The following is a 14,799-nucleotide window of genomic DNA, read 5'->3' as shown; positions in this document are numbered from 1 at the left end:
TGTTCTCTCTAGTCAGTGGGCGGAATTACCATCATTGCAGGGGATGAAGTGACAACAGGGCTTGAGGTGACAGGGGCCTATTACTGGCGCAGGCATTAGTAGCAAGTACAGTCACCTCTGAAAAGAGCAGAATGGAACTGCAGGAGGATGGGCTGCATCGCTGCCTCCTCAGCAATTTACAATGGGGCCTTGAGTGGAGTGTGTTGCCCCTCTCCGAAAGGGATAATTAAATAAACCAATGTTTCTTTTTCATCCACTAGGGGTCACTGGAGTACTCTTGGGATATGGACGGGGCGTTAGCAGGGATAGGCACATTTAAATATTTAAATTAGTAACCCTCCATCCCCTCCATACTCTCAAAGGTACCTCAGTGTTTTTTTGTGCCTTGCCGAGATGGCACACGTTGAGGATTCTCCACACTTCTATTTTCGATAAGATTTTTATTTCTGCAGCGGGGTACACTGGGGTTCCACAGGGAATAACATCATGGTGTAGAGTTGGATCTTGATCCGAGGCACCAACAGGCTAAAAGCTTTGACTGTTCCCAAGATGCACAGCGCTGCCTCCTCTATAACCCCGCCTCCGTGCATAGGAGCTCAGTTTGTAAGTTGGAGCCCTGCAGGCAGGATACTAACAGGCAGCCCTGAAAAGAGCTTTTATAAGAAGATAGAAGACTTCAAGGGCTGCAGCATAGGCACTCCATGCTACAGCTCCATCACGTCCCCCGGCGGCGCTGTATACTCTCGCGCCCTGGTTGCCGGGTACTTACAGCGGAGGGCTCCGTTTTTTCGCATCAGGCACACACACATTCACCGCAGCTCTCCGGGATCGCGTGGTCACATCAAGGGAGGAGGTAAGAGGGTCCCCCAGGCGGGACCCGCTGCAAATCACGATCCGGCGCGGCCATTAGGAGACGAGCCGCGCGCGCTGGCGTGGACACTGTGTTGGTACAGGGACCCCACTAGACCACCAGGGCAAGGGCACAGGTCGGATTCTCATATAATCCATTTTATTGAGGCCCGCAGTACCCAGTGGTGAAGTCCAGCAAGGGGATAAGGCTCTGACCTGTAGACCCTCCCCTAGCCCCTGGGCGCCATTTACATTAAATGCTCCCACCCTGGAGCTGCATCTCTGTCTCCCTCACTCACTGTCAGCTTTTGGCGCCATCACAACATGATGAGCTGATTCTGGGACTGCTGGGCAATGTCTCCTCTGTAAAGCCGCCTGCATCTTCAGCTGTGCATTTACAGGACACTTAAGTATTCTACATGTCATTTAGACAGTGTTAGTTAAGAACAAGTGCATTACTACAGGGATATTTAGTACAAGTACCCTGTGATATACATCCAGTCTTTACTGTGCATTGTTATATCTATATACCTATATAGCTTTACTTAGTGGTACAGTTGTACTTAGTATTGCTAGTCCAGTGCAGTTTTATTGTTGGTAATAATTTCTGCATTGTATATGTGACTGAGTGTGTGCCAATAGCTGCTGTGTGATCTCTATTTCATGTATCCCACACATATTGCTATCCCTATATTCTGTACCCTGAGGGTCCTCATAAATATAGTGTTTCACAGTATATACTACTTTGGTATTTTTCTCTGTGTGTTTCAGTCACCATATACCTCTTAAATCCTCTGTTTGTGCTCTGCTTGTAGTCACACTATACAAGGGTTTTTTTTCAGGTAATTTGTCTGCTTATATTGTACTGTTACACCCTAAGGTTACGCTTACATATAATGTCCGCTAAACAAGGTGGTCGATCTATGGCTGATCCTGCACCATGCAGTGCTGATGCCATGGATTACTCGGAGGAAAACATAGCAGCTGAGGGTTCAGGTACTGGGGGTTCAATATCCCCTGGTCAGTCTGCAGCAACGGGGGCAAATCAAGACCCACCTTGGGCTGCTTTCTCTAATTTACTGACTACGCTATATGAATGCCAAATTGATTTCTCACAAATCTTTAAAATGCCCGCTCTAATATATATTGTAAGTGCCTGCACATCTTATTACCAAATCCCATAAATGTGCGCTGTACATCGCACAACACTGCATCCCATAAGAGAAAACAATACACCCACACATTATCTGAGTTCCAAAGCTCATTGATGTATATATTTGTTATTAAAAAGGATATGGATTCAATATATATTACAAAGTACAGTATACCTATAGTTACAACTCATACAGTAAGCAGTTAATACATAGTTACATACAATTACATACAATTTCAGTTACATGCCAGCGATACAATTACCATTCCCTCCAATGTAGTTTGTCTCCCTCTCTCTGTAAATAAATACAGGAACTGATCTGCCAGCAAGTCCTCCATCTCCCTCTCAGACCAAAAGCAACTGACCCTGAGACCACAAGAGACAAAAACTACCTTCCTGTGTGACTAGTTCCTGGGGGAGGGGTCTCTCTCTCATTTATGATTGAGTCACTATTCTCTTTGTATATGCTGATCAGGTTCAGCCCTGAAGACTGCCAAAGGGGCCGGCCGGAGTTCCCTGTTCACTGTATCATTCATTGTTCTAACAAAGTGATTTTAGCTTTTATACATTCAATCATAACTATCCGCTGCAATGTCCTACAACTTAATAACAAGTATCAAATTAATCTACACATTAAGCTGGTTGTTTTAATAGTAAATATGACCGATGTGTCTGGTTCCGTTCAAATAATACACATTCATGACATTAATTCATTAGGTGATTTTAAATGACCATGATATCTGGCACTTGATATTATTATAATTATGTACTGTATGAAATAAGTGTTGAATCCATCTCTGTAGCATGTCCGTGTAAATGCGTGTGTTACCATATATTGCTGTGCTCGCTGCGCATATTTGCAAGTATAGCGACTTAAATGTGTGTAGTTTGTATGTTCTCTTTATGTAATATTTTTGACTTTGACAGCTAGTAACTAGACTTGCGCCCCCTATGGGACCTCCTGTGCCATTATAGCCACATATTGTCCCTGCAGTTAATCTGCCATTGGCAGATACTCTGTCTTCTCAGTTACAGCAATTAAATCAGTCTCTGGCTATGCAAAATTCTGACTCTTGCCCGTCTAAGATCAAGGGTTCCTCTAAACGGGGCCATTACTTCCTCACAATCTACACATGTTTCGGATACCTCATCAATGAAGATGGCGCTTACACTGACCAGACACTGATGCAGATGTTTCTGATGGGAAATCTCTGACATACGTGGATGTTCCTGACCTCTTGGAGGCTATCAGGCTGATTCTTCAAAGACGAAGAGCCTTCAGCTACCTCTAAGAAAGCAGATATGTTTAAACGTCAGAAGGTTACTAAACTAGTTTTACCTCATTCTGACCGCTTGGTTGACATTCATCAGGAATCCAGGAAAGAAATTTGCTCGGTCTAAAAAGCTGCTAGCCCGTTATCCCCTCGCTGCAGAGTTAAGTAAAAATTGGGAAACACCTCCGCTGGTGGATTCACAAGTCGCACGTCTGGTGGTATCCTCTGCTCTGCCTGTCACTACCGTTGCCTTGCTGAAGGTATCGACGGATAAGCGTGTGGAGGGTTGCTTGAAGTCCATTTACACTCTTGCTGGAGCTGTACATAGGCCCACTTTTGCAGCCTCTTGGGCTGCTAAGGCTATAGAGGCCTGGGTCCAGGAAGTGGAAGTGGAACTACCGTCTGATTTTCCTGATAATGCTAGACAGTGTCTTTCATATATTATTACAGCCTCTCATTATATTCGGGAGGTGGCATCTGATGCAGGTATCCTGGTGGCCAAAGGGTCTACTACGTCTATTCTGGCTCATTGGATCCTCTGGTTGCGGTCCTGGTCCATCGATCTGGACTCTACAAAGACCTTGGAGGTGATCCTTTTTAAGGGAAACATTCTTTTTGGGGAAGATCTCAACAAGATTGTTTCTGACTTAGCTTCAGCTAAGACTGCATGTCTGCATAGTACTTCCCCTTCGGCTCCGAAGGCTAAGAATTCTTCCTTTTAGTCATTCACGGATACGTCATCTTTTTCAAGAAACGTCCCGCTCGCCAGTTTTGCTCAACAAACATCCCTTTGGATCAGGTAAAAGCAAAAACTCTCCATTTGGTGGTGCAATCCTCCTGGATACAGGAGTGATAGTACTGGTGCCTCTGGCTCAGAGAGGCAGGGGTCACTATTCCACGCTGTTCCTAGTCCCGAAACCGAATGGGTACTCTCGGCCTATTCTCAATCTCAAGTCTTTGAACAAATAAGTGAAAGTTTCCAAATTTCGTATGGAAACACTTCAAGGACTATATGGTATTCCTGGACATACAGGAAGCTTACCTGCATATTCCTATTGCAGTGTCGCATCAGCAATACCTGCGGTTTGCTATTGGCAACTTACATTTTCAATTCCAGGTCTTACCTTTCGGTCTGACTACGGCACAAAATTTTCACCAAGGTCATGGCGGTCATGACGGCTCTACTCCGCCGTCAGGGTATCGGGATCCTGCCGTATCTGGACGACTTGTTGATCCTGGCGAACTCTCCAGAGGTTCTCCTCTGTCATCTGGAACTGACGGTCCAATTCCTGCAAGCCCACAGGTGGCTCATCAACTGGACAAATTCTTCCCTGGTCCCTTCTCAGAGCATGGTGCACCTGGGAACACGATTGGACACCCACAACCAGCGGTTGTTTTTGTCCCTGGAAAAGATCCTGAAACTTCAGGACAAGATATGATGCTTCCTCTCTCGCTCAAGTGTGTCAATACATTTGACTATGCAAGTACTAGGCCTCATGGTGTCTGCTTTCGACATGGTAGAGTACGCTCCATTTCATTCCCGCCCCCTGCAGAGGTTGATGCTCTCCAAGAGGGACGGCTTGCCTCACCGGATCAGGACCCACATGATCTCATTGACTCCGGAGGTCCGCTTGTCACTGAGCTGGTGGCTATAGGACCAGCAACTGGGCAGGGGTCGTCCCTTCTGCATCTCCAACTGGGTGCTTCTGACAAAAGATGCCAGTCTGCGGCGTTGGGGCGCGGTGTTGGAGCATCACTTTCAGGGCTGGTGGACCAGGGAGGAATCTCCCCTCCCGATAAACATTCTGGAATTGCGGGCAGTGTTCAATGCGTTGACACTAGCCCTGCCTCTAGTACAGAACCAGCCTGTTCAGGTACATTCAGACAACGCCACCACGGTGGCGTACATAAATCATCAAGGCGGCACTCGAAGCCGCATGGCAATGAGGGAAGTATCAAGGATTCTTCAGTGGGCGGAACGCCATCTGCCAGCCATATCGGCAGTGTTCATTTTGGGGTTCCTAAACTGGGATGCGGACTTCCTCAGTCGCCAGGACGTACACGCCGGTGAGTGGAGTCTTCATCCCGAAGTCTTTCAACTCCTAGTGGACAAGTGGGGCCTACCAGATGTAGACCTGATGGCGTCTCGACACAATCACAAGGTTCCAGTCTTTGGGCAATTCCATAGAACTTTCGGCTGCCATACATGTTCCCTCTGGTGTCACTTCTGCCCAAGGTACTACGGAAGTTCAAGCAAGAAGGAGGACTACTACTTCTAGTCGCTCCAGTGTGGCCAAAACGGCATTGGTTCTCAGACCTGCAGGGTCTCTCGATAGAGTGTCCTCTTCTATTTCCTCAATGCCCAGACTTCCGCGTTCAGGGCCCTTGTGTCTACCAGGACCTGGCCAGACTGGCTTTGACAGCGTTACTCTTGAAGCATCACTCCTGAGAGCAAAAGGATTCTCTGAGGCGGTCATTCAGACTACAGTATGTTGAAAGCCCGTAAAACCAGCTTCAGCTCGGATTTATTACAGGGTCTGGAATTCTTACTTCAAATGGTGTGCTGCTAAGAGTTATGATGCATATACTTTCGAAACTTCCAGACTTTTGGCTTTTCTTCAACAAGGCCTAGACTTGTGCCTTCGTCTGGCCTCCCTCACGGTTCATATATCTGCCTTGTCAGTGTGGTTTCAGAGAAAAATTGCATCTCTACCTGACGTTCACACTTTAACTAAGGGTGTTCTACGGATTCAGCCTCCTTATGTCCCTCCTGTGGCTCCATGGGATCTGTCTGTCATCCTAAATGCCCTGCAAGAGTCTCCATTTGAACTTCTTGAGTCTATGGACCTTAAATGCCTTACACTTAAGGTCGTATTTCTGTTGGCTATTGCCTCTGCTAGGAGGGTGTCGGACTTAGGTGCTGATTTTTCACCGTGACCGGGCTGTTCTTCGAAATCGCCCTGGTTGTTTGCCTAAGGTGGTATCATCTTTTCACCTTAACCAGGAGATTGTGGTTCTGGCCTTCATCTCTTCTGGTCTGTCCTCCAAAGAAAGATCTTTGGATGTGGTATGGGCTCTCCCTGTTTATGTGGAAAGGACTGCCTCTATCAGGAGGTCAGATTCCCTTTTTGTACTTTCTGGTTTTCACAAACGTGGCTGGCCAGCAAATAAGCAGACCTTGGCCAGATGGATTAGAATGGTGATTGCACAAGCTTATGCGCAGGCTGGGCTCCCAGCTCCTGCTGCTTTTAAGGCCCATTCTACTCTGTCGGTTGGACCTTCTTGGGCAGCCTGCTGTGGCGCGTCCGCTGAACAATTGTGCAAGGCGGCTACGTGGTCCTCTGTGAACACGTTCATCAGGTTCTATGCCTTTGATACTTCCGCCTCCCAATATGCTTCCTTTGGACGCCGGGTTCTTGTGCAAACAGAAAAAAATTAAGTATCAACTTAACCAGCGCTTTTTCGATGATCCAATTAATCACTTGTTCTCGTAAACCGTCCCGGTATAAAGTATGAGATATATAACGGAGATAAAAAGATATATAGTGTAACAGTTTTATTAAACATAAATGACAAACAATGGATTAAAATGTTCTAATATGAACATAAAGTGCAGTGCAAGGCATACTCCTTTCTCTAAGGCAGAGGCTTTCCAGTCAAGTGATACAATGGGTATTTACCAGATAGGCTGGAAATGTGGATTAGACAGTTCAAATTGCGTTCATACAGCTAATATTAGGGATCCCGGGAATGTCCCACTGAAAAACCGTCAGAACTTCTGGCAACGTGAAATCTTCCTGTATGAGAAACATCAAATCTTCCTGTATCTCAGGGACTGGATCGCCTCCTCCACCAACGCGTTTCTTCCCCAAACTGGGGTCTTTATCAAGGTGTGAATATGCCTCCAATGAAGTCCTTCCTCTATTTAAATAAACAGCGTCCAATAGTGTCTCTACGTGCACAGCTGAACCATTATACACAAAAACCTACAAGTCCCAAGGTTCTCTGCTGTGCACGGGACTTCCTGCTATGTCACTTCCGGCATAGCAGGGAACCATGGCAACGTCGGGTTCCCGAACTCAGTCCGGTCACCTCTTGCCAATGTAATTAATTCTAACTGTCTGAGACACATATGGGTGTCTTTGTGTAAACAACCTTTTAATGGTCATGCGTCTTTGTAAAAATGACCGGAGTTTCGGATCCGAACATCGCGGCACGTCTCTTCCGGTGACGTAATGGAGTACACAAAGCGGTTGCTATAGAGATCCCAGACGTGATCTAAAAAGAATAATAAAATGTATATACCATAGAAATAAAACTGAACAACAAGTGGCAAAATTAGTTTATCAAAAATACTTATAAAATCAAGTGCTCATAGAGAATCCTTAATATAAGAAAAGCGGAATAAAACGACAGGTGTGATCAATTCTAAACAGAGTGGCTTCTCATACATAAAGATAACCATACTCATATTAAAAATTACTAATTCAAAAACCACTTTATTTCAAAGTCGGCATTCAAGCCTCCTGGTTTTAATGTGCCCAGTTAATGTATTGCTTGCATTTCTGCTCTCGCTAGCTGGCTGACAACATATTTTCTTCTCCATTGGTTTTTGATATGTCTGATGCCACAAAAACGTTTGATACCTGCTATATTCGCATTATGGTGGACTCTAAAATGCTCCGAAAGTGCATGGGTCGTCAATCCCTTTTTGAGGTTTCTCAGATGCTCACTGATTCTAATTTTTAGAGCCCTTGAGGTGCGTCCTATATACCACAAATTGCATGAACATTCAATGGCATAAATGACGTTAGCACTATTACATGTTATAAAATACTGTATTTTAAAATTATTTATTATTTATCTGTATTTCCGGTATCTTTCCACTACTATGTGGTATATTTCTACAGCCCACACACATTCCGCACCAGAAGAAACCTTTAGATTTTACTGTGCACATTGTTTTCTTTACAGGCTGTGCACTTTTGGCCAAGTTATTTTTCAGATTTGGGGCTTTCCTGAAGATACATTTTGGTCTTTCTGGCAACAATTGGCCGATTGATGGGGTCTTTACGCAAGATCCCCCAGTGTTTATTCAGGGATTTTTCTAACATTTTATGCTGACTATTGAAAGAGGTTATAAACGTCCAATCAAATTGTGCTCCTCTATCATTAGTTCCTTTCTGTTTTGACTGTAATAAGTCTCGGCGGTCAACCTTTGAAATATTTGTTTTTACAACATCTATCTTGTCTCCTGAATAGCCTGAAGCCATGAATTTTAACTTCATTTCCTCCGCTTGTATATCATAAAGTTCTGCATTTGTACAGTTGCATTTCAAACGCATAAATTGGCCGTCTGGAATAGAACTAAGCCAATTTGGGTGATGGCAACTGTTAGCATTAATGTATGCACCTGAGTCTGTGGGTGTCATGTGCAGCATCAGCAAATCTTTCAGTTCAGCTTTCAGCATTGATCAAGCACCTGGATGATGCTGCTGCTGCTCTCTCTTCTTTGTATTTCAGGTTGTTCCTGGTAATTAGAATACTAGCTGCACAGCTTATGTGGAGTAACTCGTTAACTAATATTACTCATGTTTTGCTGGTTATTCTTATGAGTTACCTCTGCTGCAGTTTGTGGGACTACAGGTCACAGCTAGGTCCTGCATAGTTCTCTCCCACTGCCTCAGCTCCTGCATTCAGCAACTGACTCCACAGGTGTCTGCATTCTGTAATTACAGCTGGTTACCTGATGTCACGATCCGGGTATCTGGACGCCATTTCTTACCCATCAGATGCCTCCTAAGGCTGGCTCAGCGCTCCAGGACCGGATCCCATCTGTTATCCTAATGTTCACATTCCTGCATCCTCTCCTGTCTCTCTGAGACGCTGTCACAGTAACGCCTTATTACATCTGGCATGGCGTCTCCCGCGGCCTCCGCCGCCGTCCCTGAGCTTCTGCATGCAGAGTGTCAGAGTGGCGATTACGTCAGCCGCGGCCTCCGCTGTGTCCGCGTGGTTGGATGTGCACTTGTCAGCCTGGCGTCTCCTGTCTCCAGTGGCCGGCGCCGCCATTACTGTTTTCATTACCACATGGATTACAAACCAAACTTCCCTCCAAGTGTCTGCATGGGCGCAGCCATCTTGGATTCTGTCAGCTGATCATTTCCTCCAATCTGTTGTCAGTATTGTTAATCTGCATAATTGCCTAGCCAATCCCTTCCTTGCTGCAGGTATAAATACACTGTCCCTGAGCAAGGAAGGCGTCAGTGCTTTGGTTGTCAAACCTAGTTCCTGTTTGTCTCTCTCCTGTGATTGTCTTCCAGGTTCCAGCTCCTGTCTCAAGACTTCCACCATAGAGACCCGCACCAGCATTCCACCTGCGGTGTAGCCTGACTCTCCAATCCATTGTGGATTCATCTGTTTCCAGCTACAACATTCCCTGCTTCCAGCTCAGCTTCCAGCAGAGTACAGCTTCCCTTAAAGGGCCGGTGTCCTTTCTACACTTTACCACTCTCCACCGGTATTATTATTTCTCCGCTCTCAAGTTCTACATTTCAGTTCATATTTCATCGCTCCCAAGTTCATTTATTATTTAACTGGTTCCAGCCAGTATCCACTCCGTGCTAACAACAGTCTGGTTCCAGCCAGTATCCACAGCAGCTGTTTTACCTTCAGCAACCCAGCTTTTCCTGGAACACCAGCTGGCACAATCCTGGGTTATCTCCATTGCTACAGTCGGGCCTGGTAAGGACTTTCCATCTAGAAGATCATAAGAACTATCTCACACTACCAGTGCCCTGTGGCTCCTGCCATCCTGTAGTACCCAGGAACTGTATTTATTATTTGCTGACTTTTACGTTTTCTTTTACTGCTGCTGTGTTGCGGAGTTGTCATAATAAACATCATTGACTTTTATCTAAGTTGTCGTGGTCACGCCTTCGGGCAGTTATTATTCATGTTACTTACATGTCCAGGGGTCTGATACAACCTCCCAGGTTCCGGTACATCTCAGCCCCTACAACTGAGGCTGCCTCCCGTCAGCTCAGGCCCTCAGTTGTGACAGTAAGCACTGACCTAATGAATCCAGCCGGAGACCAGGATCAAGCGGCCAGGCCGATGCAAGAACTGGCAGCCCGACTAGAACATCAGGAGGCTGCACAGGGCCACATCATCCGCTGTCTCCAGGATCTCTCTACTCGGCTGGATGGGATTCAGACAACTCTCCGTGGATCAGGCGCATCTGGTGCGTCAACCACAGTGACTCCAGCTATAACCCCACCCACCTTACCCATTTCTGCTCCACGTCTTCATCTTCCAACGCCAGCAAAATTTGACGGATCTCCAAGATTCTGCAGGGGATTTCTCAACCAGTGTGAGATTCAGTTTGAGCTACAACCTGGCAATTTTCCCAGTGACCGTACAAAAATTGCCTACATCATCTCTCTTCTCAGTGGCTCCGCCCTTGACTGGGCATCACCGTTATGGGAGAGGTCCGACACCCTGCTATCTTCTTACACTGCATTCGTGTCAACATTCAGGCGCATCTTCGACGAGCCAGGCCGGGTAACCTCAGCTTCATCCGAGATTCTCCGTTTACGCCAGGGGTCACGTACTGTAGGACAATATCTGATACAGTTCCAGATCCTGGCATCCGAACTGGCATGGAACGACGAGGCCCTGTATGCTGCATTCTGGCATGGCTTATCTGAGCTTATTAAAGATGAGTTAGCTACCAGAGACTTACCTTCTAAGTTAGATGAGCTAATCTCACTCTGCACGAAAGTTGATTTACGTTTCAGAGAGAGAGCAACTGAGCGTGGAAGATCATCTGCTCCAAAATCTTCTGCTCCTCCTCCTCGTCAACTGTCACCATCTAAAGATGAGCCCATGCAAATTGGCCGTTCCCGTTTAACTCCTGCTGAGCGCCGAAGACGTCTCTCTGAGTCTCTTTGTCTTTACTGTGCAGCTCCGTCTCACACCATCAATGCCTGTCCCGAACGTCCGGGAAAACTCCAAACCCTAGCTCGCCCAGGAGAGGGCCGGCTAGGAGTAATGATCTCCTCTCCATCTCCTCATGATTGTAATCTCCCAGTCTTGCTTCAAGTTGCTCAACGTTATCGGAACGTCATTGCTCTCCTTGATTCCGGAGCAGCTGGGAACTTTATTACTGAAGCCTATGTTAAACGGTGGTCCCTACCCACCGAGAGACTTCCTTCCTCCTTTTCCTTAACTGCCGTGGATGGCAGTAAAATTTTTGATACTGTTATTGCTCTAAGGACTCTACCAGTTCGTCTGAGAGTGGGAGTTCTTCATTCCGAACTTATTTCACTTTTAGTGATTCCAAGAGCCACACATCCTGTGGTCCTGGGCCTTCCATGGCTCCGTCTTCACAATCCTACAATTGATTGGACGACTACGCAAATCCTGGCATGGGGTTCCTCCTGTGCAGAGACATGTTTGTTTAAAGTATTGCCTGTCTGTTCTTCCTCCCCCAGGTCGTCTGATGTTCCACCTCCTCCATATCAAGATTTCACGGATGTGTTCAGTAAAGCTTCTGCTGATATCCTTCCTCCTCATAGAGAATGGGACTGCCCGATTGATCTCGTTCCAGGGAAGGTTCCACCTCGAGGCCGAACGTATCCGTTGTCTCTGCCTGAGACGCATTCTATGGAGGAATACATTAAAGAGAACCTAGCAAAGGGGTTCATTCGACCTTCTTCTTCCCCAGCCGGCGCAGGCTTCTTTTTTGTAAAAAAGAAAGATGGTGGTCTGCGGCCGTGCATCGACTACAGAGGTTTGAACGACATTACCATCAAGAACCGTTATCCTTTACCCCTGATTACTGAGCTCTTTGACAGAGTTAGCGGAGCTACCATCTTTACAAAGCTGGACTTGCGAGGTGCATACAATCTCATCCGGATCCGTGAGGGTGACGAGTGGAAGACCGCCTTTAACACCCGTGACGGACATTATGAGTACCTCGTCATGCCCTTCGGATTGAGCAATGCTCCAGCTGTCTTCCAGCATTTTGTCAATGAGATTTTCAGAGACATTCTATACCGTCATGTCGTGGTCTATCTAGACGATATCCTCATTTTTGCCAACGATTTAGAGGAACATCGTTTTTGGGTTAAAGAGGTTCTGTCCCGTCTCCGTGTCAATCATCTCTATTGCAAATTAGAAAAATGCGTCTTTGAAGTCAAGTCCATTCCGTTTCTAGGGTACATTGTGTCCGGTTCCGGACTAGAGATGGATCCTGAGAAACTACAAGCAATTCAGAATTGGCCGGTACCCTTAACCCTCAAAGGGGTCCAGAGGTTCTTAGGGTTCGCCAATTATTACCGAAAGTTTATACGAGACTTTTCCACCATTGTGGCGCCTATTACTGCTTTCACCGAGAAGGGTGCTAACCCGTCCAAGTGGTCTGAAGAAGCCATGCAAGCTTTTCATCTTTTAAAACAGAGGTTCATCTCTGCGCCTGTCCTGAAACAGCCTGACATCGACTCTCCTTTCATCCTAGAGGTGGATGCCTCCTCCGTTGGAGTAGGAGCGGTGTTATCTCAGAGGGCTAAAGATGGCCATTTACATCCTTGCAGTTTCTTCTCCCGGAAGTTCTCCCCAGCTGAGCGCAACTATGCCATTGGCGACCAGGAGTTGCTAGCCATCAAGCTCGCTCTAGAGGAGTGGAGGTATCTGTTGGAGGGAGCTTCTCATTTAATCACCATACTTACAGACCACAAGAACCTTTTATACCTGAAGGGCGCACAATGTCTCAACCCTCGTCAGGCCAGATGGGCACTTTTCTTTTCCAGGTTCGACTTTAAACTCCAGTTCTGTCCGGGCTCTCAGAATCGCAAGGCCGATGCCCTTTCCCGCTCATGGGAGCAAGAAAATGAGTCAGAGTCTTCAGACAAGCATCCTATTATAAATCCGTTGGCATTCTCCACGGTAGGGATGGACTCTACGCCCCCATCAGGGAAAAGTTTTGTGAAGCCGATGCTAAGGAAGAAGCTCATGCATTGGGCCCATGCTTCCCGTTTTGCCGGACATACAGGTATCCAAAAAACCCTGGAGTTTATCTCTAGGTCCTATTGGTGGCCAACTCTGAAAAAGGACGTCTTGGAGTTTATTGCATCTTGCCCAAAGTGTGCCCAACATAAAGTATCCCGCCAGTCGCCTGCGGGGCAACTGGTTCCACTATCCGTTCCCCGTCGACCATGGACCCACTTGTCGATGGATTTCATTACAGACTTACCCATGTGCAACAAGTTCAATACCATCTGGGTGGTAGTTGACCGGTTCACCAAGATGGCACACTTCATTCCTCTCACCGGTCTTCCGTCAGCTTCCAAGTTGGCTCAAGTATTCATACAAGAGATCTTCCGACTCCACGGTCTTCCTGAAGAAATTATCTCAGATCGAGGAGTTCAATTCACAGCCAAATTCTGGCGAAGTTTATGTCAAGTCCTCCAAGTCAAGCTAAAGTTTTCCACGGCTTACCATCCTCAGACCAATGGTCAAACCGAGAGGGTGAATCAGGACTTGGAGGCCTTCCTCCGCATCTATGTGTCCTCCTCTCAAGATGACTGGGTTCAATTACTTCCCTGGGCCGAGTTCTGTCATAACAACCAGTATCATTCTTCATCTGCTTCAACACCATTCTTCACTAACTTTGGATTCCACCCTAAAGTTCCTGAGTTCCAACCGCTTCCAGCAACTTCTGTTCCCGCAGTGGATATCACCTTGCATCAGTTTGCCAATATCTGGAAGAGCGTACGATCAGCTCTGCTCAAGGCATCGTTCAGGTACAAGAAGTTTGCGGATAAGAAGCGTCGAGCAGTTCCTGCTCTCAAGGTGGGTGATCGGGTATGGTTATCCACGAAGAATTTGAGGTTAAGAGTTCCCAGTATGAAGTTTGCACCTCGCTATATCGGTCCTTTCAAGATTGAACAAGTCATCAATCCTGTTGCTTACAGACTCCAGTTGCCTCCCTTCTTAAAAATACCCAGGACATTCCATGTTTCCCTGTTGAAACCGCCGATCTTGAATCGGTTTCATTCCTCACTTCCTCCAACTCCGAAAGTCCAAACTCAACGAGGCGTTGAGTATGAAGTGGCCAAGATCCTGGACTCACGTCACCGTTACGGTCAACTACAATATCTTATTGACTGGAAGGGTTATGGTCCTGAGGAACGTTCATGGACCAATGCGTCTGATGTCCATGCTCCTGCCTTGGTCCGGAGATTCCATTCCAAGTTTCCTCAAAAGCCAAAGAAGTGTCCTGGGGCCACTCCTAAAGGGGGGGGTGCTGTCACGATCCGGGTATCTGGACGCCATTTCTTACCCATCAGATGCCTCCTAAGGCTGGCTCAGCGCTCCAGGACCGGATCCCATCTGTTATCCTAATGTTCACATTCCTGCATCCTCTCCTGTCTCTCTGAGACGCTGTCACAGTAACGCCTTATTACATCTGGCATGGCGTCTCCCGCGGCCTCCGCCGCCGTCCCTGAGCTTCTGCATGCA

At 46.7% G+C, this 14,799-nt stretch overlaps 1 protein-coding gene across 4 annotated transcripts in view; it reads left to right on the top strand.

The window, feature by feature from the left end:
• Positions 1 to 14,799, top strand: part of SNX15 (sorting nexin 15) — a 109,439-nt gene that overhangs the window by 56,161 nt on the left and 38,479 nt on the right. The gene's annotated exons all lie outside the window — the stretch shown is intronic.

The sequence above is a fragment of the Pseudophryne corroboree genome, chromosome 11 (assembly GCF_028390025.1).
Source record: "Pseudophryne corroboree isolate aPseCor3 chromosome 11, aPseCor3.hap2, whole genome shotgun sequence".
Classification (NCBI taxonomy): domain Eukaryota; kingdom Metazoa; phylum Chordata; class Amphibia; order Anura; family Myobatrachidae; genus Pseudophryne; species Pseudophryne corroboree.
Note: the sequence above shows the minus strand (reverse complement) of the source record. Positions and strands in the feature narration are given on the sequence as shown.